The sequence below is a fragment of the Triturus cristatus genome, chromosome 11 (assembly GCF_964204655.1).
Source record: "Triturus cristatus chromosome 11, aTriCri1.1, whole genome shotgun sequence".
Classification (NCBI taxonomy): Eukaryota; Metazoa; Chordata; class Amphibia; order Caudata; family Salamandridae; genus Triturus; species Triturus cristatus.
The window spans coordinates 1,148,367,415-1,148,392,124 of NC_140594.1; the positions used below are offsets into that span (position 1 = coordinate 1,148,367,415).

A 24,710-nucleotide genomic window follows, 5' to 3' on the forward strand; every position below is an offset into this window, starting at 1 on the left:
CTGCAGGCCCCAATAAACAAGCATTGGCATAGCCAATAGGTCTCGCTTTTGGGACCTTATAAGTGTTTAGTTATGCAGCACAATATCCTTGGTGCAACAACATCAACTGTTGCATGGCTAAACACTTACTTATAAGGTCCCAAAGGCGAGACCTATTGGCTATGCCAATGCTTGTTATATAATTTCACCCAGTTAGCGCAAAACTGTATCGGAGACCATGAGCTGGATCACCAAACATTTTCGGCTGGCACGATTTCATGTCTTTGGTGGTAAGTTATGGAAGTGCTTTCTCGAAACCTCTTTTACCACTGTTTTATGAAAACAGGATCAGGAGGTGGTAATGTGCAACAAAAATGCTTTAGTTGTGTGGCGTTTTTATGGTGCTGATATGCACTGTCATTTTTGTGCTACTGTGTATTTGTATTGCATTATTTTAATGAGACTTTTCTGTGGTGTGCTGTGGTTACTGTGTTGGATTCTGTTGTGACTTGTTTCCTTGTTCCCTGTTATGTTTTAATTGTGTTGTTATGTTGCTTTTGTATGCAAGTGTGTTATATTCTCTTGCCAATAAGCACTGCAACATTTTCAACCTAAAGCAGCAGCTGCATGTAAAGTTCCAGTGAAGTGGCATGTAAAGTTCCAGTGAAGTGGCATGTAAAGTTCCAGTGAAGTGGCATGTAAAGTTCCAGTGAAGTGGCATGTAAAGTTCCAGTGAAGTGGCATGTAAAGTTCCAGTGAAGTGGCCTGTAAAGTTCCAGTGAAGTGGCATGTAAAGTTCCAGTGACAAGCAGCAGTTCATCTCTGTGAAAGGTGACAAACTTGCAAAGCTCAGCCTTTCAACTTCTTCAGTAATCCTTGGAACAGGCGTTCACATGGAACTTATTTTTAAGAAAATGATTAGCTTCACAGATCTTTCTGTGTGGAATCAATCATTATAGAAACAAAATCATGTAAGTCGAACTGTATCATTCAATCAAGATTGTTAAGGACAATAACAGCACGGCCTGTATTCTTATAAGAAAATATGATTCGGCCGAACCGAGTTTTATTAGACAAAAATTATTTAAACAGACAATAATGTGAGTGTCTTTTAACACACAAAGGAGAGAATAAGTAGACCCCAGGTGTGTAATCAAACCGAAACCGAAACCACTAAGGAAAAAGTGAAGTAAAAAATACACACTTAAGGTGTATTGGTTGATTCATTCAAGAGACAGCAGTTGCTATTCAGCACATTTTAAGATACAGAGAATTTATAATTGTAACACAAATTATGAACCATTTGTCCATCTCTGTAAGTGTGTCAACGACTTTTCAATCCTTGGAAGGACCCTTGAGGCAGATGTGAAGATAACAGGCTGGTTGCTTTTTAAGAGTCCTCAGGTGGCACAGAAAGCTTGGACGACATAGGAGAGGGAACAAGTAGAGGCTTCAATAACCAAGGCCACAATAAGTTTTTAGGCAAAACCACGAGGGGTACAGACAGAGGCAAGGGGAACAGGGCCAGGACCTGGAACAAATACTCAGGGCATCGCCAAACTCTGAGGAGGTATTACAAATGGTTTGACCGCCAATTGAAGGGAACATAGAAACAACAGCAGAGATGGGGCTGAGACCACTAGCTGCTGATGAGACAAAGAATATTGACACCTTCCAATGTATCTCTTTCTTTAATTTATTTGACCATTTTCTGAGCACATAGGCAGTTTCCCTCCTCAGTGAAGGCCTATCATTTGTCCCAACAGAAAAAACAGACTAAATAGATTCTGTAGAACAGTCAGACTGAAACATTTTTTTCCTGACAAGGATACCCAACTCCGGGTCTCTGCATTCAAACTTAGATCTTCCTCCACTGTCATTCCTCCAAACGCCACAATGGCAACAGAAATACTGGCTTTTGAATAAGCAGTCCTCAATGACATCAATATCCTAAGAACAACAAGATTGCAAGAAAGACAGGCACTGAATAACCTTAAAAAAGAAGACCGTATTATTATCAAACCAGTGGAAAAATATGGTGGAATTGTTAATCAAAACGGAGAAATGTATGAGGCTGAAATAACTAGACAACTCTTCAATGCCGATCACCTCAAAACACTACTCCTTAACCCCATTCAAAAAATTACGGCCAGAATACCAGAATCCACAACCCAAACTTTTGACTCAGGCTTTCACAATAAACATAAATTTGAGTTTTTGAATAAAAACTCTCCTCGCACTCCTGTTTTATATACCCTCCCAAAAATCCATAAAGACTAAAAATCCACCAGAGAGACTGATTCTATCAGGGTGTGATTCAATTCTCAAACCAATGCGAGAATATATAAACGTCTTCATTAAAGACTTTGTGCCCCTTCTTGATACATATGTCTGTGACAGTACCTCCATGATTAATTTCATAGGTCTGTCTTTTGATCCACCTGCTTCAGGACTGACTTAGCCATGATATCCTATGGAAGGTGGATATCATGGCTAAGTTTGTGAGTCCCTATCAGCAAGCTAACGCCACACTACGTGAGATTATCGCTGGGTTTCCAGCGATAATCTCACGTTAGACAGATCGCCGAGGAGATAAGCGTTGCTAATAGCACGCTATCTCAGCGATAAAAATCCACGCTAGCCGGAGATAATTATCCTCACGCTAAGAGCGCTGAGCGATAATTATCGCCGGGTGTTGCTGATATGCCCCTAACTTAGCTAAGGGGCCGTGTGTAGCTGTTGCACTCGGTTCAGATGAGCGGACCCTTCTCCACCCGCTTTTGAGAGTACGTATATTCTTTTTATCTTTTATTTTTTTTTCCACATTATTATCATGAATGATGAATAAATATTGATTTCATAGGGAGACTGAACACGGGGGTTCTAGCCTGACCGTCTGTTTTATTCTCCTTGCTTACCTTTGCCTGTGAGGTTGTGACGCCCACGGGCACTCCCCCTCCACTAGGATGCTTCACAGGCAGCTTACTCGTCTTTATCTTTCCGACTCCAATGAGCCAGCTCCTGGCATTATACCCCGCTAGTGGGCCTTCTCGTGAACGACCGTGAGGTGATCCCTTTAGGAGCACTCATTGCCCTACGAGGTAAGCAGTGTTCCATAATCCAATCTGATTTCTCTAATCAGACATCATTTTCCTCACTGGACTTTATATGCCCCCCTTCTCTCCACCTCCAGGGACTATCCCATTGAAGATAGCCCAGCACAGTGGGTATGCCGCCTGTATCCACAAGATTCCCTGTGTATTGTAGAAAGCCTTGCACAGCAGCTCTTAATATTATAATGTGACTAACCTCTAGTTTGAACCAATTTTCTAAGGTCAGCCATTGCTTCCTTTAATTGTTATACAAGGCCTTTATCCCACAGGAACTATTGAAAGAAATCCCTTCGAATTCATAATAGATGCAATCTCACCTAGCAGGATTGATTTCAAAACCCTCAATGGTTTTATTATGTATATGCTGATCAGCACTTCTACAATCCCAGCCAGTATGCATCCCCACAATAGAATATTGATTTACCTCGATCACACCGGGTTCCACCAGACCCTTAATTCTTATTATTTTGTTTTTCCCCAGACACCAGGTATTCTCAGACCTCATGAGACCCTCTTATCCTTCCAAGGATCGACTCGTCGTCGACACACTTACAGAGAGACAACTGTTTCATAAATTGTGATACAATGAATTATTCTCTGTGTCTTAAAATGTGCTGAAGAGCAACTGCTGTCTCTTGAATGAATCAACCAATAACCCTTAAATGTGTATTTTTTACTTCACTTTTTCCTTAGTGGTTTCGGTTTTGGTTTGATTACACACCTGGGGGCAGATTTATATCGGACTTGCGCCACTTTTACGCCGCCGTTGCGTCACTTTTGTGACGCAGCGGCGGCGTAAACCCTGCGCCATGTTGCGCCCCATTTACAACGTGACGCATCTAGGGAGATGCGTCACGTTGTAAAGCTTGCGCCACATGTGGGCGTACCTGCACAGGGGGGGGGCATTCCGGCACAGGAACGCCTCCGAAAAGTGGCTGAGTGAAATCTACAAGATTTCACTCAGTCACTTTTCCGGCCATGCTGCGTCAAAACCCTGCGCCTGCTTGAAGCAGGCGTAAGGATTGACGCAGCATTGTAACGATAGGGCACCCCGAGCCTTGCTGGAGCTGCGTCGCGCTTGCGATGCAACTCCAGCAATGCGCCAACCTTCCGCCATCAGATGCGTCACGCATCTGTTTATCCTTGCGCCACGATGCGCTGCATTGTAAATGCGGCGCATCTATCTTGGCGCAAGGGTAAACTTTCGTGACGCATCTTTCCTGGCGCATCCCTGCTGATTTGCAGGGATGCGCCAGGGAACATAAATCTGCCCCCTGGGGTCTACTTATTCTCTCCTTTGCGTCCTGAAAGACACTCACAATATTGTCTGTTTCAATAATTTTCATCCAATAAAACTTAGTTCGGCTGAACCATAGTTTCTCATAAAAATACTGGCCATGCTATTATTGCCCTTACAAATCTTGATGGATTTATACTGTTCGACTTACACAATTTTGTTTCAATAATTATTGATTCCACACAGAAAGATCTGTGGAACAAATAATTCTCCTAAAAATTCGTTTCATGTGAACGCCTGTTCCAAGGATTACTTGATACCCCGGTTCGCATGCACATAAGGGCTGCTCTTGTTTTTATTGAAATATAATTTCATCCACCTAAGACACCAGTCTGCCCAGAACTGTGGCAGAGGCTGTGATTTACCTTAGTTCTTACTTCATGTGATAGGACCACTAATGTGCACACACAAACCTATTGTTTTTCTTTGATTAGAACGATGCACTCTTTATCTAGAAAACATCAAGACAGGCCGGGACCTTCCATGGAGTGCAAATTGCGGGTCAACGAGTCTGGAAGCTACACCTCCAGGTAAGTTAAATAAATGATTTGCATCTCTGGCTCTCGTTCAGGTTCTGGGATGTTGGATGCAGGTTATGCGCCTAAGACCTTTTTCAATTTCTGTTAGATGATGAAGTGTCTAAAACTGTTGTTGGACTTCCCTGATCCCACTGAATATTACAAGACCTTGTCTGACATTCTCCTGAGAGGTGAGATGGCCAAAGGTTCCTCCCACACAGGACTGCATGCACCAGACGCTTGCCTCCTGAGTCTATATTCGAGGCCGAAAAGGTAAAAAGCTGGTAAATGACTCATAGACCTAGAATATAGCCGTGCACCGGAGGGCTGTTCCTGTCCGCCATTTGGTAAATGACGCTGCGATGTCATTAGAGAGGCTGATTCTGAAAGCTTAACGTTGCCTGCAGAAGAGAAAAGACACATCCTTGGTAAGCCATTGGAAGTTTATGGAAACAAATCCTTTCTAACTTTAAAGCCACTGCTCAAGTAGGATAGATTGGACACCAACAGGGAATGGTGTGCACACAAGGATAGTGTTTTCCCCCCTGGATAGTGCATTTAAAGGTCGCCAGTCACTAAAAGACAACGGCAACTGAAGGAACTTGTTCATGGGACAGCAAATAGTCTGAGCATTATGCTACAAAGGGAGTGGGCGGATATTATGTGCTGTGTGGGCATGTGCTGCCAACTTGTGTTCCTGGCCATCGGCAGTGCCTGGTGTGGGTTGTGTGATGGAACCACGAATGCGTTTACCATGCATGCAGGTGCCACACCGTCTCAACCGCGCAAGTCTTAACCATGCATATGCCTTTACCATGTATGCCTTTACAATGAAATATTTGTTGTTAGCTCATGTATGGCAAAGACATATCCGAGATTAAGACTTGACAGTTAAGTCTAACCCCCGACCCCGGCCCCCGCTCTGAGTCCTAAAACTACTCCCTCCCTCCAGAACACCAACCCCCTCTCCCCAAGCCCTAAAAACGTCCTTGCTCCCAGTCCTAAAAACTACCTCACCCTCCTCTAAGCCCTAAAAACTACCCCCTGAACCGTAAAAACTACCGTCCCCCAGCCCTAAAAAATATCTAAAACGGCCCCAAGCCCCCACCCTGACATCTAAAACTACCCCACTCCCACCTAAAACCCAACCCCCTCCCCCAGCCTTTAAAACCTTCCTGCCACCAAACTACCCCGACACTCCAGCCCTCAAAAACTACCCCTACCCCACAGCCATGAAAACTACCTCCCCAGCCCATACAAACTACCCTCCACCCCCCTAAAACCCTGCCCCAGTCCCATCTACCTCACTGCATCCTTTGGCTCTCCTGATCCTGCCTGCTTCCGCCCAGCAGTGGCTAGACCAACACTGCCTTAACCATGCATACGCGCAGTTAAGACATATGCCTGGTTAAGGCAAGCCTGGTAGCGCCTGCGATGCTGGAACACAACTGGCGCTGACCACTTTGTTCAGTGCCCCCCTGGTGTGTGCTGAGCGCTCACACTATACTCAATGAGTACCTGAGCCCGCCAACCCTTCTGCGAGAGGGCACAGGGGGCGTCCTTTGGTTATATTTAGTTGAGTCCAGCCGAAGAGCCTACCCTACTTCCAAACTCTATGCTCATAGCCCAAGCAAACTTAGCATTACACTGATAAAATAATAAAACTATAATTGAGTTATTGCTCCTCTGGTCACCTTAAGTGGTGAATGTAATAGTATCTTAGTGCTCTCAATGTAAGGATAACAGGAAGTCAGCAGAACATTTTGAGAACACTTACAAGGGTGTTACATTCTCTAGGAAGTTAAGAACCATATTTTATCTTTTCAAAGTATCTATCTATCTATCTATCTATCTATCTATCTATCTATCTATCTATCTATCTGTCTGTCTGTCTGTCTGTCTGTCTGTCTGTCTGTCTGTCTGTCTGTCTGTCTGTCTGTCTGTCTGTCTGTCTGTCTGTCTGTCTATCTATCTATCTATCTATCTATCTATCTATCTTTCTATCTATCTATCTATCTATCTATCTATCTATCTATCTATCTATCTATCTATCTATCTATCTATCTATCTATCTTTCTATCTATCTATCTTTCTATCTATCTATCTATCTATCTATCTATCTTTCTATCTATCTATCTATCTATCTATCTATCTATCTATCTATCTATCTATCTATCTATCTATCTATCTATCTATCTATCTATCTATCTATCTATCTATCTTTCTATCTATCTATCTTTCTATCTATCTATCTATCTATCTATCTATCTATCTATCTATCTATCTATCATCAACCTATCTATCACAAGTAATGGGAAAAAGGATGCCCTTGGCCGGACTTCAGGGTAGTGCTACGCCAATTATCAGAGACTTTGGGTTTTGAAAAACGAAAAAGAAATCTGCAGTTGTGCTATCTACAGTGATATAGTGGTGCCCATATGTGACTTCTTCTACAGACATGTCAGGATTTTAAATTTGTGTCTTGCTTTAATGGAGAAGAATGTGTGACACTAGTTGACTGGGGAGCAGGACCATATGTATTACGCTCTAGTGAACTAAAATGAATTACACTGTGTAGAGAGTCCAGTAGAACCCCTATTGGTATACAGAGGCAACATAGATAACTCTAACTCTCTATCTGTGGTAGTGTGGGTGAGCAGTTAGGCGTATCCGAGGGTAGAAAGTAATTGTTGTACTCACAGAGGCAATAAATGAGACACACTCTCAAGAACAGATACGAGTCCAAATAAAAATAATAACAGATTTTTATCATCATCATCATACTTTATTTCGGCTAAAATACCATACAAGTTTTTCACATTCACAATTTTGATTCAGTATATAAAAATACAAAGGTGAAGAATTAATAGATAACAACATATCTTTTTAAAAACTAATGTACAAATGGCAAGGATACACAGGAGCACCAGTGTTGCTATAAAAGGTTTAACATATTAATACTAGTGTGACCAGGCAGCCAAAGATGTCCTGGTTAATCCATTTCTACCTGGTACTTGTTAGAATCTCCTAAAATTGCATAACTCTATTGTTCATTACTTTGTGAAGATACTGTAAGGGAAGTATCCAGGTAAAGATTACATTGCCCCCATCAAGGATCCCCCTGGCCTCAGAACATATAAAGTGCAAATGTATACAGTACAATAGAGTTAAAGTACTTGCAATGTAAGTTAAAAAAGCTATAAACTTTTTGTTAAATAAAAGAACTATGTAAGATAAAACCAGCAAATAAAAATTAAGGTCGATAAGCTCTAAGAGCCTCCGCCTGACGTACTGAAGTAGTGGTTTCAAAAATGCTCTTCTAATAGCCCACATCTTGCCTAAGAACTTTGCAACTGTGCATACTACCAGCAAGCTGGTGTCATATTTTAAGATGTGCAGTGCTACTTGATGGCAGCGGGTTCCAAGGCTCTTGCAAAGAGGGGCTAACCATCTCAACCTTGGGGCACTGTAAACTGGACATGCAAATAGTATGTGTGCTATTGTATCCAGAACTAAAAGGCATCCTGGACAGGACCCCAAACGGGTGGGGGACTTACCCCAGGATGCTGTGAGTGAATTCACTGGAATAGAGCCGAATCTAAATTGCATGTACAACTTTCTATCCATTGGAACTGTAATGGCCTCTAAGTATTGTTCATATGTCCTTGTCAATTTGATCTCAAGAAAATCTGATGTAAAACGGCCCCTTTGGTGATGGCTTATAGAAGACTGGTCCAACCAATCCCAATAATATTTCATAATTTGGGCCTTGCTTTGAAGTAATGCAGGATCCCTAACATCCCATAGTCCCTCAAGCCCTCTTGAGGTCAGCAGGCTTTTCAGTTTTTTATGCAATTTTAAGACCTAGGACTGTCTTCTACAGTAGGTACTTTTTAGGATATGAATTTTCAAAGTTCGCAAAATGAATTACTGTTGTGCGCAACAGGAGGTGTGGTGCTTAATGAATGATTTAGAGACATTTTCTTCAATACATTTATTTCAATTCTCATTCTTCTTTTTGAGTTAAAATGTATAGGCGCCCATGTGGAAGTTACAATATAATACGATAATATATGATAGATGACATATGATGTGATACGATATGATATTAATTAATGAAGAATGCGTTGACCCAGGAAGAGGGTGTCATAACTAAGAGCGGGCAGAGCTGGCGTAGTGCCTCTACGTGAAGTCCCAAATAAAAAAAAGTCCGCTCTCCTTCCTCCTCCTCACCGTCCTTCTTTTATGAAAAAACCCTTTGTTGTACGTCTTGCACGTGCATGTGTTCTAAAGCTGCTCTATTCATCTATGACTAATAGTTAAACTAAACAAAGACAGAAAAGTCATGTTAAAAAATAATATGGCTATTTTAATATGAAGAGTGCTTTCTAATTATCATGTTCTGGTCCTTGTAGAATCTGATAGCATGAATAAATTGCAATTTTTTCTAATTGCCTTTTTGTAGTTTTACATAGGGTGAACTTGGGATCAAATTCATTTTTGCACAGAAACTCAAAGATTAATTGATTTGCCCAGAATCACAGGATGTTGAGCTGACTCTGGAACTGGAACCTGGTTTGCCACTTCTGAAGTCAGCAGGTTGTGCTGTAAGGCCACCTGCTCTCTAGTTTAATTGCAGCTTAATAAAAGTTGCCTCACAGCAAGGTCTATGAAAATGCATACAAACATCCTCCAGGAAGGCTTCTCTTACTTCACTTTCGCCCCGGCCCTCCATAGCTTCAGAGTGAAGGCCTTGCAGTGAAGAAGTCAGGAAAAAGGGAACAGTTACTGCTGCTTCAATGGGGGCTGAGCCGTAGATTGCCCATAGCCACAAAACCCAGCCGCCTCAGCAAGGTTCCTGCATACTCCCACCCTCCAATGCCTGAATGTGATGGCTTGGCAAGGAATGGGTCAGGGACAATACACTGCTTCTGGGCCAAGCCGGCCCCACAGGGGACCGAGGTAAGAATGACCCAACAAATGGAGCAACACTTAGCCCTCAGTAAGGCCGAATGTCACACTTACCACCCTTGCCTGCCCACCATAGCCTGAAGTGTGATGGCCTGCCAGGGCAGGAATGGAGCAGATTATTCCCTTGAGAACGCAGCTCATGGGTCACCCTCAGGCACTAGCCCTTCTGCCAATGCCGAACTGCCGGTCTTCCCAATCTGACCCTGCTTGTGACTGGATGCCCTTCTGAAAATAAATATGTTCATTCTTGTGGGGCTCAAAGTTCAGCTATGGCAGTTTCACTTAAGTCCTTAGTACCTCCTTAGTTTCTTTATGGAGTTTTGATTTGCTGTTATTTACTATAACTCTAGATGCATCTTCCAAAGCAATGTCATTGTAGTTCAAAATCCTCTTGATTCTAGTTTTTATGGTTTCCTCACCAGATTTCTCAGAACTCCCAGAAGGTGGATGGTGGCTGCACAGATATGGTCTTCCAGGCATTCACTGTGTTTCTCCATATGAACCCAGTCCTTGAATTCCTGGATCTTCTTGTTATCATCTTGCAGTGCTGTCACTGAGGCCTCCAGCTAGCTAATCCTTATATTGTTATCCTGTACTGTCCCCTCTGTTTAGCTTTGCTGCTGGTGAATGAGACCATTTTTGTGTTTAAAGCAACTGCCTTTTTGAATTTTGATGTAGCTCACTGCAGGTCTCTTATCATCTCCCTATCACTGCCCCCCTGCTTGGAGGGCATTGTGGAAGATCTAAAGTCAAATGGATCTTTCTTGCTTTTATTTGTGTTTCTTTTAGAGGCATGGCAAGTGCAGTGCTACAGGTCTATCTAAGTGCAGGTCTCAACGGTTTTGACAAGGCCTCCAGGACCAGCTATCATGCAGTGACATTCATTCACTCTCCTCTGGGACGGTTCAGTGACTAAATATCGAGGGACAAAATATCGACTATACAAAAAATCGACACTAAAATATCGAGGGACAGAATATCGACTCCCTATCTACAAACAGGTAAGTACTAAAATATCGATTCCAAAATATAGACTGTCAAAATATATTTAGCCAAAATATCGAATTTTCTAAATGTATTAATAATAATATAAAATTAATTAAATATTAAAAACAATTAAATAAAACATACATAATATAATATAAAATAGCTTAAAATGTAAACATAATATAAGTAATTTAAAAAAGTCGAGATTTTGTTGGATACTGAGAGCGTAAAAATTACTATTCCCACTCCAGTGAGTGCAACAGTAGGGAAAGCGTTGGATAGCGTAGGGGTAAAAATTACTATTCCCACTCCAGTGAGTGCAACAGTAGGGAAAACGTTGGATAGCGTAGGGGTAAAAATTACTATTCCCACTCCAGAGAGTGCAACAGTAGATAAAGCGTTGGATAGCGTAGAGGTAAAAATTACTATTCCCCCTCCAGTGAGTGCAACAGTAGGGAAAACGTTGGATAGCGTAGGGGTAAAAATTACTATTCCCATTCCAGAGAGTGCAACAGTAGGGAAAGCGTTGGACAGCGTAGGGGTAAAAATTACTATTCCCACTCCAGTGAGTGCAACAGTAGGGAAAACGTTGGATAGCGTAGGGGTAAAAATTACTATTCCCACTACAGAGAGTGCAACAGTAGGGAAAGCGTTGGATAGCGTAGGGGTAAAAATTACTATTCCCACTCCAGTGAGTGCAACAGTAGGGAAAACGTTGGATAGCGTAGGGGTAAAAATTACTATTCCCACTCCAGAGAGTGCAACAGTAGGGAAAGCGTTGGATAGCGTAGGGGTAAAAATTACTATTCCCACTCCAGAGAGTGCAACAGTAGGGAAAGCGTTGGATAGCGTAGAGGTAAAAATTACTATTCCCACTCCAGTGAGTGCAACAGTAGGGAAAACGTTGGATAGCGTAGGGGTAAAAATTACTATTCCAACTCCAAACAGTGCAACAGTTGGGAAAGCGTTGGATAGCGTAGAGGTAAAAATTACTATTCCCACTCCAGAGAGTGCAAAAGTAGGGAAACTAATGATTTAAATTAAATATAAGATGACATTAATTATCAATACTGATAAAAAGTTAATTAAAAATAATTACCAATTAATAACACTTAATTACCATTTAAAAATATTAATTATCAATTGATAAAAATGTAATACCAATTAATAATAATTAATTACCAATTACAAATTAATTATCAATTATCAATACACATAAATAAAAAAATTAATATTTACTTTATTACAATTAATTTACTTCCCACCCAATTCCCCTACAAACCCACAACCCACTCCCGATAATAAAAAATACAATTCACATTATTATCAATTAATCAATTAATAAAAATATTTTTGCAAATAATAAAAATTATTTAGCAATTCATACAAATTATTTACCCATTAATACAAATTTATTACCAATTATTAATTAATTATCAATGAATTATCAATACACATAAATAAAAAATTAATTATTTACTTTATTACAATTAATTTACTTCCCACCCAATTCCCCTACAAACCCACAACCCGCTCCTATTAATAACAAATACAATTAACATAATTATCAATTAATCAATTAATATAAATTAATTACCAATTAATAAAAATAAATTACCAATTAATAATTAATTATCAATTAATTAATTATCAAAACATATAAATATAATTAACATTTAATTAACCATAATTAAATTACTTCCCACAACCCGCTACGGAATTAAATTAGGCAATAATTAAATTACATAACATTCATTTGTTTAAATAAATTAAACATACATTACAACAATAATACATCATTTTAACACATATACTACCATAAATAACACACAAAAAAATTCGATATTATGGTAATCTATATTTTACAATTCGATATTATGGTATTCGATATTTTTAAGGTCTATATTTTGGTAATCGATATTTTGTACCCCAATTTCGATATTCTGACCTATCTATATTTTGTAGAGTCGATATTCTGTCCACTCTATATTTTAACTTCGATATTCTGGGCAGTCGATATTTTGGAATCGATATTTTGGGTGTTTACCCTCTGGGACACCTCTAATGTGTAGGCCCTCTCTCACTTCTCCGGTCTTTTGCCATAGCGCTCTTCATCCACTCGGAGATTCTAGTGTGTGATTTTGGGACACTGCCACTCTTAATTCTTGGTGTGGGTCACTTTTAAATCAGCAGGTTGCGATGGAGGTCCTCTGCTATACCCACTTTGGGCAGCATTCCCACTGCTAGGGCCCAGGGGTGCTGGTGCTGCAATCTTGATGTTGCCAGGTTCACAGACTTTGAACTTCTCATGTTTCTAGCTGATAGGGGGAAGAAAACCTCACGAGGTGGAATCCTCTAGCAGACCTCAGGGAGATTATTCCCCATCTGCTCTTGGACCTAAAGCGGCTTCAGGCCTGGAGAAGAGAGTCTGGCCAGAGTACTTAACCACCATAATGTGCTACAGAACTTGGCCATCTTGGGCCCCAATATATATTTATTTTGATGTACATTTGGTGAAATGCGGGCTATGAAAATCTGGTATGAAGAGGGGGGCACAAGCAATGTTCCCTCAAATATTTTTCCTCTATGTGCGGCAGTGTAAGGTCTCTGTGTGTTGCAACCAAGGCTATGTGCACCAGGAATGAGACTGCGTGTGTGCGCTGCAATTACCATGAATACTCCAGCCCAGTAGCACGCATTAGGCGTGGTCCGCAATACCGCACTAAAATGCATTCATCACGCATTTGTAGCGGCTTGACAATGCCTGTGTAATAGGAGTCAGTGACCGCGAGTGGTGGAGCTGAATTTAAAGCAGTGCGACAAGTGCTGGATATACTGTGCTACAGGCAGGACACTGAAGAATTGAATGTGGAGCTTCCTGCTTGCATCATTGTTTCAAGTAAGCATTTTATGTGCTGTCCATTTACGCAGCTCTGATGTTGTGAGGCCGAGCATGGGAAGCACTGTACTGCGCATGTCTGCCTTGGAGAGGGTTCCTGGTGAATGCTGCACGCTCTCACAGGTAAAATCATGTGATTTGCGCATGAGCCCCGGTAGCCCTGTCTGGCGTCAGTCACTGACAGGTGTGCGTTGGCCCATGCTCCCACGGATCCCACATCCAGCATGAGGAGAGGTGAGGGCTCGACTCGAGCCCAAAGGCCGTGCACCGGCGGCAGCTCAGGTGTGAACAGGTAATCGTGGAAGGCAGGCTTCCACCTGTGAGGGGCCAATGTAAGGGCTCCTGCGTGCACCGGAGAGGTGAGGGGAATGCAGGTTAGTAAAGAAAGGTTCTACATTAAATACAACAATATGTGCATGCACAGGAATGCTGAGGGGGAGCTGCAGACTTGTAAAGCGTTGTACTTTAAATACAACAATATGTTTGATCTATTATCAAGAGGTGTCGGAGAAGGAGGATAACCATTGAGAAAAAGAAGCAGAGGGGAAGAAAAGCAGAGGAGTCTCCACTAATGACATTTTGTGCCCCTGTGGTCAGGAGGAGTTCATCTTTTGTGGGGATGATTAGGAAGTCACTACACTCCAAATTATGGAATATACAAAGCATCTGGGTCATGTGGCCAACATGTCACTAGTAACCTGCAACTCAATATCATAAGGTTATTTATTCTGGAATCATCTAGAATGGTCACACCTAAGATGAATGGGATAAGTGCATTCAGAGGTCCCTATTCGCAACTTGCTCAGCTTAGTCTTCGTAAGATGAGTGGACACATTTGATGGAACTTGAAAAGAAGATTACAGCAGAACTTCAAGAGGAGCTAAGAGAAGGAAGAGAGAGATAAGGAAACAAGACCAAACAGCTATAAGAGGTCTAGCCACCCTTGGTGCCAGGATTACACTTACCCATTCACAGAAACCTCCAGGAGAAAATTGGACACCAGCTAAATTTAATCTTCATTCCAACATTCATTGAAACTATCAACAAATCCAGCAAAGACAATCGTGATAAACTGTCCAAGCATCTTGACCAACATCTTTCTTGTTCTTTTTTTGTACATATATTCATGTCCCTTTTCGTACCCCTTTCTTGGGTGTTTTTTTATTTAAGTCCTTAAACGTCTTTAGAAGCATCTCGTGGTAAATGAATCTTTTGATATTTTTTTTTCCTTCCGCATTGTAAGTTTTTTTTCATGTTATTTTTAATGTGGTGGACAAAAGGCATAATATGTAAAAGTGTTAAAAAAATCAAAATCAGCCAATGAGCACTAATTTCAGGCCAAATAACTGTTAGAATGCAGCAAGTTTACAAAGGAGGCGTGTGCTTCGAAGAATCACTTAAAAGCACACATCCTTGTTTGTAAACCTGCTGCATTTCATTTCTGAATAGAGCTGGGCTGCGGAGTGATTCTGTGCCTTTGTTAAAGTTTTCAGGTTAATCTCAGTGCTCGTCATGAGCTGCAATTAGCCTGAAAACTTCAACAAAAGCACTCAATCACCCTGCAGCCCCACTTTATTAAGAAAAGAATTGCAGCAGGTTTACAAACACGGCGTGTGCTTTCAGGTGATTCTTGAAAGCACACACCGCATTTGCAGACTTGCTGCATTTCTTTTGTTACTAAATCGCAGCTGAGGGCAGATTGTGTGCTTTTGTTTAAAGTTTTCATGTTAATCGCAGCTCGTGAAGGGGCTGTGATTAACATGAATATTTAAACAAAAGCACACAGACTTCCCGGCAGCCGCGCTGTGAACTCAAAAGAATACAATAAGTGAGGCCCTTGTGTTCTCTTCAAGGTGGTGTCTTCCTCCATCCTGCGCAACCAGGAAATGCCGGGTTTTTTGTGCCGCCTGCCTTTTAAAAGCGGCCACGCGAATGCTCTCCCGGGATGAGCTGTGTGTGTGCACGCTCCACACATGGCACTGCGCGCTTGGAGGTTGGACAAACATGCGCGCGCACCTTACAGGGTACATTGCGCACAATTATATATTGCTGATGTGAGTCCACCTCTCTCATTCCTGAGGACCTTTTGAGAGGTATCTTCGCATCGGTAAAACTTTGCACCTCACTTCTGACTTTGGTTCATTGTATAGCTATCCATACCATTAATTTCATTTTTTTTTAAATGACTTAAATATATACTTTTATTCAGAGAAAATGTTCTGATTTTTGCAAAAAAGTAACTCAATGATATATGCAAAGATTCGTTAAAGAAGCATACGTGTGAAAGGGATTTAAATTGTAAATAAACATTCCACTGTAAAACAATGTATGTTGGAAGCTTAAACTTATCAAAAATACTAAGAACTCACTCTTAATTGCTTTTTTATCCTGTGGATGTGGATTGCTGTGGATGTTTTGATTACATTCCGCTGGGAAACAGGACACACCACAGATCTAGGCTGCCTTTTACACTGTGGGGGGGTATATTCACAAGAACGTGTGATAACTACCGCAAGCGTCACGCAACTTTCAATATCGCAGCCTAGCATGGGAAAATAACCCTGTGTCAACGTGGAATTAACAACAAGGCGTTAGCATGCGATAGCCACCAGACAACATCCGCGATACAACCACCCCGACGGAGATAAAAACACAAACCACAACACCAGTAAACCTGCAATGAGCCCTTCCGCGATGAGGAAAGCATGGCTAAGGCGCGCGAGGGCAGCAATACTCCCGCGCAATGCGGGAACAAGCACAAGAACAGAATATGGAAAATGCCGCTGAACAAAATACAACAACAGCAGAGTACCACAGATGCACCCTGGCCAACTGCAGAGGACAACATGCCCACCACAACATCCAAGCACTGTGGAAGGAAAGAACCGACAGGCACATCGCATTAAAGTGACCAGTGGCAGTCAAATGGGAGCCGCTGGAGCGACACACCCACCGTACAGCATACGCACATAAGCAGAAGTGCACCTCAACATTGGCAACATCCCGGTACAGACAGCAACCCTTCCACAACTGAACACAGGACACAACTGGACCGGCAAATGTGCACAACCAGGCAAATCACATCTGTAACCCCAGGGATATGTAACATGACAATGCACAATTCCAAACGTTAACCTGCATATATGTTTAATTCACACATGCAGTGCAATTGGACATCTACTACTGTCCCATGATTGCCACGGACCAACACAATATGACGTGCTCATGAGAAGTAGGTGTCAATGATGTTGTTCCTACGGGCCATTCCTGCCGCAGCTGCAGAGGGATGTGGCCCACCTGCCCCATCACCATCATCATCGTTCGGTACCTCTGGTACTGGGATCCATGGGGCCCTGGTGGAAACACAGGTGTTGTGCAACACACAACGATCATCTTGCACACAAAGTCCGGACTGTACAGGAGCTTCCCACCTGTGCAGTGCAGGCACCTGAAACGTGACTTCAACACGCCAAATGTTCAACGACGCCCCTGGTGCATATGTGGGCCGCATTGTACTGCCTCTGGGTGGGTGTGTTCAGGTCCCGGAAGGGTGTCATCATCCAAGGGCAGAGTGCATATCCATGATCACCTGTGACAGTGCAGGGAGAAAAGAGTCAATACTTGGTTCGGCAGGATGTGATGGCAGGCCCACCAACTCAGTGACGCCTGTGCTAGCTGTGTCTAGGGTGAGTGTAAGCCAGCCCTCAGGGAGTAGCCCCGGATGACCATGGAGTGGTGTAGTTGTATCTGGTAGGTGGTTGTGTAGTCTGACATGTCGAATGTAGCTTGGTCACGTGTGCATCCCCACTGATGTGCTTTGTGCATTGTTGGCTGTGGGATGTGTGGTGTGTTGATTTGTACTTACCAACGAGCAGTACAGTTCCATATGTGCCATTCTTGAAGCGCTGGTTGATGATGGACTGTCGGAAGATGAAGGAATCGTGCACACTGCCTGGGTAGTTGGTGACAACATTGGTGAAGAGTCCCCTGTGGTCCACTATTGCCTGCACATTGATGGAATGTGTGTGCTTTCTGTTGTGGTAGTGGTGTGCAGTATCCGCAGGGACACAAGTAGAACATGTGTGCGGTCAATTGCCCCCAACACGGCCGGGAATCCGGCTATAGCGTAGAAGCTGGGCTTTGTCTCCAGCTGTTCCTGCGCAGTCTTGGGGAAGTGAAGGTACTGAGGTATGAAGCTGAGGATGGCATCCAGGACAGGTGTTATGAACTTTGATAGGGCTGGCTGTGAGACTCCTCCAACTCTGGCAGTTGTTGGTTGGAATGTCCCAGAGGCCAACAGGTGCAGCAGAGCCAGCAGCTTTGTCTGAGGTGGGATGTTGGTTATCTGCTGTGTTGGTACCGTCAGCCTGTGGGTGATGTGGGTCAGGATGCGGAGAATGGTTGCCCTTTTGAGCCTGTAGTGGGCAATGACTTCCGCGGGCGTTAGGTCTGTGAAGGTGGTGCGTTTTCGGTAGGTCCGCTGTCTTACTCTACGCTGCCTCTGTGGTGGTCTGGGGGGTGCGGGTCCGTGTCCGTGTCCTGGGGGTGGTGGCGGTCCAGGGGGTGGTGACAGTGGGTGTTGGGGCTCCGAGCTCCATGATGAGTAGCTCCATGGTGTCATTTGTTCTTCGGGTATGGTTGTGTGCGGGCTCCGTAGCCAACTGCAGATAGGCGTCCGTTTTTACACCTGCTTGTGGCAGGTGTTAAATACCTGCGGCCACCGCAGCTTATCAACAGTTTTTGGTTCGCTTCGCAGTTCTGTCAGTTCGTTGTGAAAGTGGTGTTGTTGTTTTTTCGTGTATTTTTGCACTGTATTCTGCATCTCATTAGAGTTCGTTGGTGGTGTCCGCCGTGGAGTTAGATTTTGGGGCAGTTATCGCGGGAATACTGGTGATGTCTGCGGTTTGCACCTGCTTGTGAATGGGGTGTTAAATATATCTCAACTTTTGTTGCGTTAAGGTGGAGATAAATCAGAGATATGTCCTTGTGAATATGGCCCTGGGTTTTTAAGATATGCACCGAATTTTTTTACCATATTTGAAAAAAGCTCTCTAATGCTGAGAGACTGGTGAAAGGTGCATCTGGTTTTTTTTGTTTTATTTGCTGCAAGCATCATATGTAAATTCGTACAAAGGTAATGATGCTAACGTGCAAATACAAAAATGAAAAAACAGTGTAACTTTCCTAACATACATGCAGTGTTATATAGCAGAAACTTGACAGAGAGGCATTTGAGCGCCAAACATGAGCACCAGATATGGATTCATGTTTTTTATGCTCAGGTAGATTAAGTGATTTGCCCAGAATCACAGGGTATTGAGCAGATGCCGGAAATTGAACAGGTTCGTCAGTTTTGAAGTTGCTAAGGCCACAACCTCTCTCTGTTGACTGCAGTAACTGATATCCGGCAGGCAAAGGGGAACAGAAGAGGCTTATTTATCCTTCCCTGTTCCATGGAGGTGAGGGGGAATAGATAAACTGAGGGGCTCCCAGTTCGCCTCACCGACCCCCACCACTCCGATTCGCCAATTCGCTCCCCTGCTCGAGTCCTCTTCACATTAGCAGCTCCTTGAGGCCTCTGTCACACCTCATGCTGGGAAGACCAGTAGCAGCCATCTGACCATTACCCGACTGTGTCTCCCCAGGCTCTTAATATAAGAAAGCTAGTGTGTGCTTGCAGTTAAGACGGCCCAGGCGGGTAGGGCAACTCATTCCACCCAAAAAAGTCCCACCTTCTATCCTCAGCCACAGGCTTGCCAGTCCGAGGCTGGTTGGGGGATGGACCTGAGGCAGCTTTCTGTGCGATGCACATGTAGTGGCTGGCCGATGTCTTCCTCGCCCTGGAAGCATAAAGCCTGGCCTGTGACGACAAGTTGTGGGCGTGGTGTGTTTTGCTTTCTCGGTATAGACATTCCTACGGGGCGTTATATACAAAGGCCCTGGGCAGGATTGGAACACCTCCATTGAAGGGAGAGGGGGGAGTTAAGAATAGCTTTGTTCGAGGCAAAGTGCCTACTACCTATGTCAGTGTAGAAACTCCGAGGAGCTGTGTTTTTTACTTTTTCCGCCTGTACAGGTTTCGTAGTTGAGCCACTTGATTTTAGAGGCCAGCTCGCTGTCTGACTCAGACTTTTATTCGTACGTCTGTCCCGTTCTTTTTTTTACGTGGCCAGTCGCCGCCGACTTCGGCTGCCGCCGGGGATTACAATAGAATCTCGGCCACGTGGGTCGCCCAGCAGCCGGGATCAAGTCTGGGTTCAAGCTGCTGCCCGAGGGAGGGAATAGTGCTGAACGAAGAGAGTTTACAAGCTGCCAAAAATGTAATCACACCAGAGAAAGCGAGTGGATATCAGAGCCTGCAGATTCCAAGAAACTTGCAGATGAAACATCAAAACCTTTGGCTCCAGAGGAAAAAATGCCAAGCAAAAGAGAGGCAAAGGGAACTGCTTCCCGAAGCAACAGTTCGGTGTGTGGAATGACCAGGTGATCATCCCGCTGACAGAGCTGAAAAGGTATCATCAGGAACAGGCAGCCACAGCCGGACTCCTCAAGAACATAGCACTGGTCACAAGGTCTAGGCCGGGAGGTTTAGGGCAGTGTGACTGCAGCAGCCGCACTGACCTTTTGAGGAGGACGCTGACCTCAGGGGGTGTGCTGTGTTTAGCAATAACTCATGATTAGAGAGATGAGGGGCACTTTTGCCCGGTGACAGTGAGAGAATACAAAGAGGAGGTCAATGGGGTAGGGGCGCCAAAAATGATTGTCTCAATGGGCACGACCCTTCCCTAGATCTAGGCTGCCCGTTCAACCACTGACAAAGGTGGAATTCGAGTTTAGTTTGAGCCTGGAGGATGTAATAACTTGAAAAGAAATTTCAAATGAAGATTCTCTGTTGAGGACATGTAGTGAGCCCCATAATTAACCTCCTTCAAGACACCAGGGGCCAAGTGTAGTGGCTGATTCACGCTCGTGGAGGCTCAGCTCATGTCGAGGACATTTTCCTTGCAGGGAATCAACTCCCCTTCTCATGAGCTGACATTACCTTCTCGTCCGTCTTCCTGGATGCTGTCCTTACGCATGATGCTTCTCCTTTCTGGCAGAACTAGTTCCCTCGCTGAAACCCAAAAAGTTCCCCCAAGATGGCCCCCATTACCCATGACGTTACAACAAACAAATGATGGACGGAATGCTGACAATGCATACATTCTCCCCCAGCCAAGAGATCTGGGTTAAATCCATCGTTCTTTTGCCCACTAAGCCACCCCAGTTTAGACATGGCCATATGCAAATCAGTCTTGACCCTGTGCCTCATGGGAACAGTCCAGCCCGAACTGCCAAGCCATGTCTTCCCTGGACCGGAATCAAGCATCCTAGGACCGGTTTCTGGCTATCAGCCGTCATCAGCCAGGATAGCTTGACTCCAGTGGCGTAGTGAGCATGGGTCCCACGTCTGGGAATACCCATCCCACTTAGGGCGAAAAGCGTTACAACAAACAAATGATGGACGGAATGCTGACAATGCATACATTCTCCCCCAGCCAAGAGATCTGGGTTAAATCCATCGTTCTTTTGCCCACTACGCCACCCCAGTTTAGACATGGCCATATGCAAATCAGTCTTGACCCTGTGCCTCATGGGAACAGTCCAGCCCGAACTGCCAAGCCATGTCTTCCCTGGACCGGAATCAAGCATCCTAGGACCGGTTTCTGGCTATCAGCCGTCATCAGCCAGGATAGCTTGACTCCAGTGGCGTAGTGAGCATGGGTCCCACGTCTGGGAATACCCATCCCACTTAGGGCGAAAAGCGTTACAACAAACAAATGATGGACGGAATGCTGACAATGCATACATTCTCCCCCAGCCAAGAGATCTGGGTTAAATCCATCGTTCTTTTGCCCACTACGCCACCCCAGTTTAGACATGGCCATATGCAAATCAGTCTTGACCCTGTGCCTCATGGGAACAGTCCAGCCCGAACTGCCAAGCCATGTCTTCCCTGGACCGGAATCAAGCATCCTAGGACCGGTTTCTGGCTATCAGCCGTCATCAGCCAGGATAGCTTGACTCCAGTGGCGTAGTGAGCATGGGTCCCACGTCTGGGAATACCCATCCCACTTAGGGCGAAAAGCGTTACAACAAACAAATGATGGACGGAATGCTGACAATGCATACATTCTCCCCCAGCCAAGAGATCTGGGTTAAATCCATCGTTCTTTTGCCCACTACGCCACCCCAGTTTAGACATGGCCATATGCAAATCAGTCTTGACCCTGTGCCTCATGGGAACAGTCCAGCCCGAACTGCCAAGCCATGTCTTCCCTGGACAGGAATCAAGCATCCTAGGACCGGTTTCTGGCTATCAGCCGTCATCAGCCAGGATAGCTTGACTCCAGTGGCGTAGTGAGCATGGGTCCCACGTCTGGGAATACCCATCCCACTTAGGGCGAAAAGCGTTACAACAAACAAATGATGGACGGAATGCTGACAATGCATACATTCTCCCCCAGCCAAGAGATCTGGGTTAAATCCATCGTTCTTTTGCCCACTACGCCACCCCAGTTTAGACATGGCCATATGCAAATCAGTCTTGACCCTGTGCCTCATGGGAACAGTCCAGCCCGAACTGCCAAGCCATGTCTTCCCTGGACCGGAATCAAGCATCCTAGGACCGGTTTCTGGCTATCAGCCGTCATCAGCCAGGATAGCTTGACTCCAGTGGCGTAGTGAGCATGGGTCCCACGTCTGGGAATACCCATCCCACTTAGGGCCTAGGATGCTTGTTTCCAGTCCAGGGAGGACCTGGCTTGGCAGTTCGGGCTGGACTTTTCCCATGGGGCACAGGGTCAAGACTGATTTGCATATGGCTGGGTTCAAACTGGAATGGCATGGTGAGCAAAAAAACGATGGATTTAGGCCCAGATCTCTGTACTGGGGTGAATGTATGACATTGTTCTGCATTCTGTCCATCAATTGTTGTTTTTGCATTTGTCACCCCGAGTGGGAAGGGTATGCTCAGACGTGAGTCCCTTGCTCTCCATGCCACTGGAATCAAGCTATCCTGGCTGACGAGGGCTGAAAGCCCGAAACCGGTCCTAGGATGCTTGTTTCCAGTCCAGGGAGGACCTGGCTTGGCAGTTCGGGCTGGACTGTTCCCATGGGGCACAGGGTCAAGATTGATTTGCATATGGCTGGGTTCAAACTGGAATGGCATGGTGAGCAAAAAAACGATGGATTTAGGCCCAGATCTCTGTACTGGGGTGAATGTATGACATTGTTCTGCATTCTGTCCATCAATTGTTGTTTTTGCATTTGTCACCCCGAGTGGGAAGGGTATGCTCAGACGTGAGTCCCTTGCTCTCCATGCCACTGGAATCAAGCTATCCTGGCTGACGAGGGCTGAAAGCCCGAAACCGGTCCTAGGATGCTTGTTTCCAGTCCAGGGAGGACCTGGCTTGGCAGTTCGGGCTGGACTTTTCCCATGGGGCACAGGGTCAAGACTGATTTGCATATGGCTGGGTTCAAACTGGAATGGCATGGTGAGCAAAAAAACGATGGATTTAGGCCCAGATCTCTGTACTGGGGTGAATGTATGACATTGTTCTGCATTCTGTCCATCAATTGTTGTTTTTGCATTTGTCACCCCGAGTGGGAAGGGTATGCTCAGACGTGAGTCCCTTGCTCTCCATGCCACTGGAATCAAGCTATCCTGGCTGACGAGGGCTGAAAGCCCGAAACCGGTCCTAGGATGCTTGTTTCCAGTCCAGGGAGGACCTGGCTTGGCAGTTCGGGCTGGACTGTTCCCATGGGGCACAGGGTCAAGACTGATTTGCATATGGCTGGGTTCAAACTGGAATGGCATGGTGAGCAAAAAAACGATGGATTTAGGCCCAGATCTCTGTACTGGGGTGAATGTATGACATTGTTCTGCATTCTGTCCATCAATTGTTGTTTTTGCACCCATTACCCATGAGCCACCACAAAAGGGACGAACAATCGAAGCACTTCCTGTAACACACCACGCCAAAAGACACAAGAAACCAGGAAATATCAGCCGGCATGATTACTCCGGACCCAATCCAGGAAGACCAGGACTCGGAGTATGAAGATTACTGGTAAGTAACCGGGGCATTAACTGCTCCCTTGAAGAGCATGAGAGCGTTGCAAAGCAGCAGGATGAAGAGAGTGTGTGGACCGCTTTTTTCATCAACGTGTCGGATATAGGAGAGAGAGAGCATGAACCGCATGGTTTAGCTCTGTTCATATGTAATTTACAGCTTTGCTGCATAATTTTTATAACTTGGTCTCATAATACTAATTGCCCTGACAATGGTAAAGCTTCGCTGAGTTATTAGGGGTTGTGACTCAGTCGCTTTAAGGATGAAACCTGTACTTCAGAGGGAACCCTGACATATTTCCCATATTTCACTGGGTAATATGTTTCTTTATATTACTGCATTAAGTGAAATTAAAGCAACTGAAGATGAACAATGCTTTAAAGCTGTTATGAGAAATACAAACACACTACACCAACAACAATAACGTTTCAGAACTAGAGATCTTTCACACCTTAATAAGGGCAATTTTTTTAGACCAAAGAAAGCGGTATTAGTAACAAATTCCATTCTCCTCTTGTACATCACAATTGATCTTTACTTTTGGTTGTTCTCTGGCTATTACTCATGATGGTTCCTGCTCCAATACAAGCTGTAATAGAGAGCTCAGTGCCAAATAACGGGCTCTGCAACTTATGTCTCATCCTGTCAGAAGCCAGAGTTTAGGTCAAAAATGGTTCACTGACACATCGATGTAAAAAACATTCATGTTAAAAATATCGAGTTAAAAATATATACAACCAAAATATCGGCTCCTATACTTATACAGGTAAATATAAAAATATTGACTAAAAGATATCAATGTAAAAATATAAATGTATAAATTATCAATTT

The 24,710-nt window shown here is 44.1% G+C and overlaps 1 protein-coding gene across 1 annotated transcript in view; it reads left to right on the top strand.

Annotated features, from left to right (window-relative positions):
- The first annotated feature begins 4,856 nt into the window (after positions 1 to 4,856).
- Positions 4,857 to 24,710, top strand: part of LOC146788614 (uncharacterized) — a 45,615-nt gene continuing 25,761 nt past the window's right edge. The window contains exon 1 of the mRNA XM_085633184.1: positions 4,857 to 4,919. The gene's annotated coding sequence lies outside the window, so the exon portion shown is untranslated. The remainder of the gene's footprint in view (positions 4,920 to 24,710) is intronic.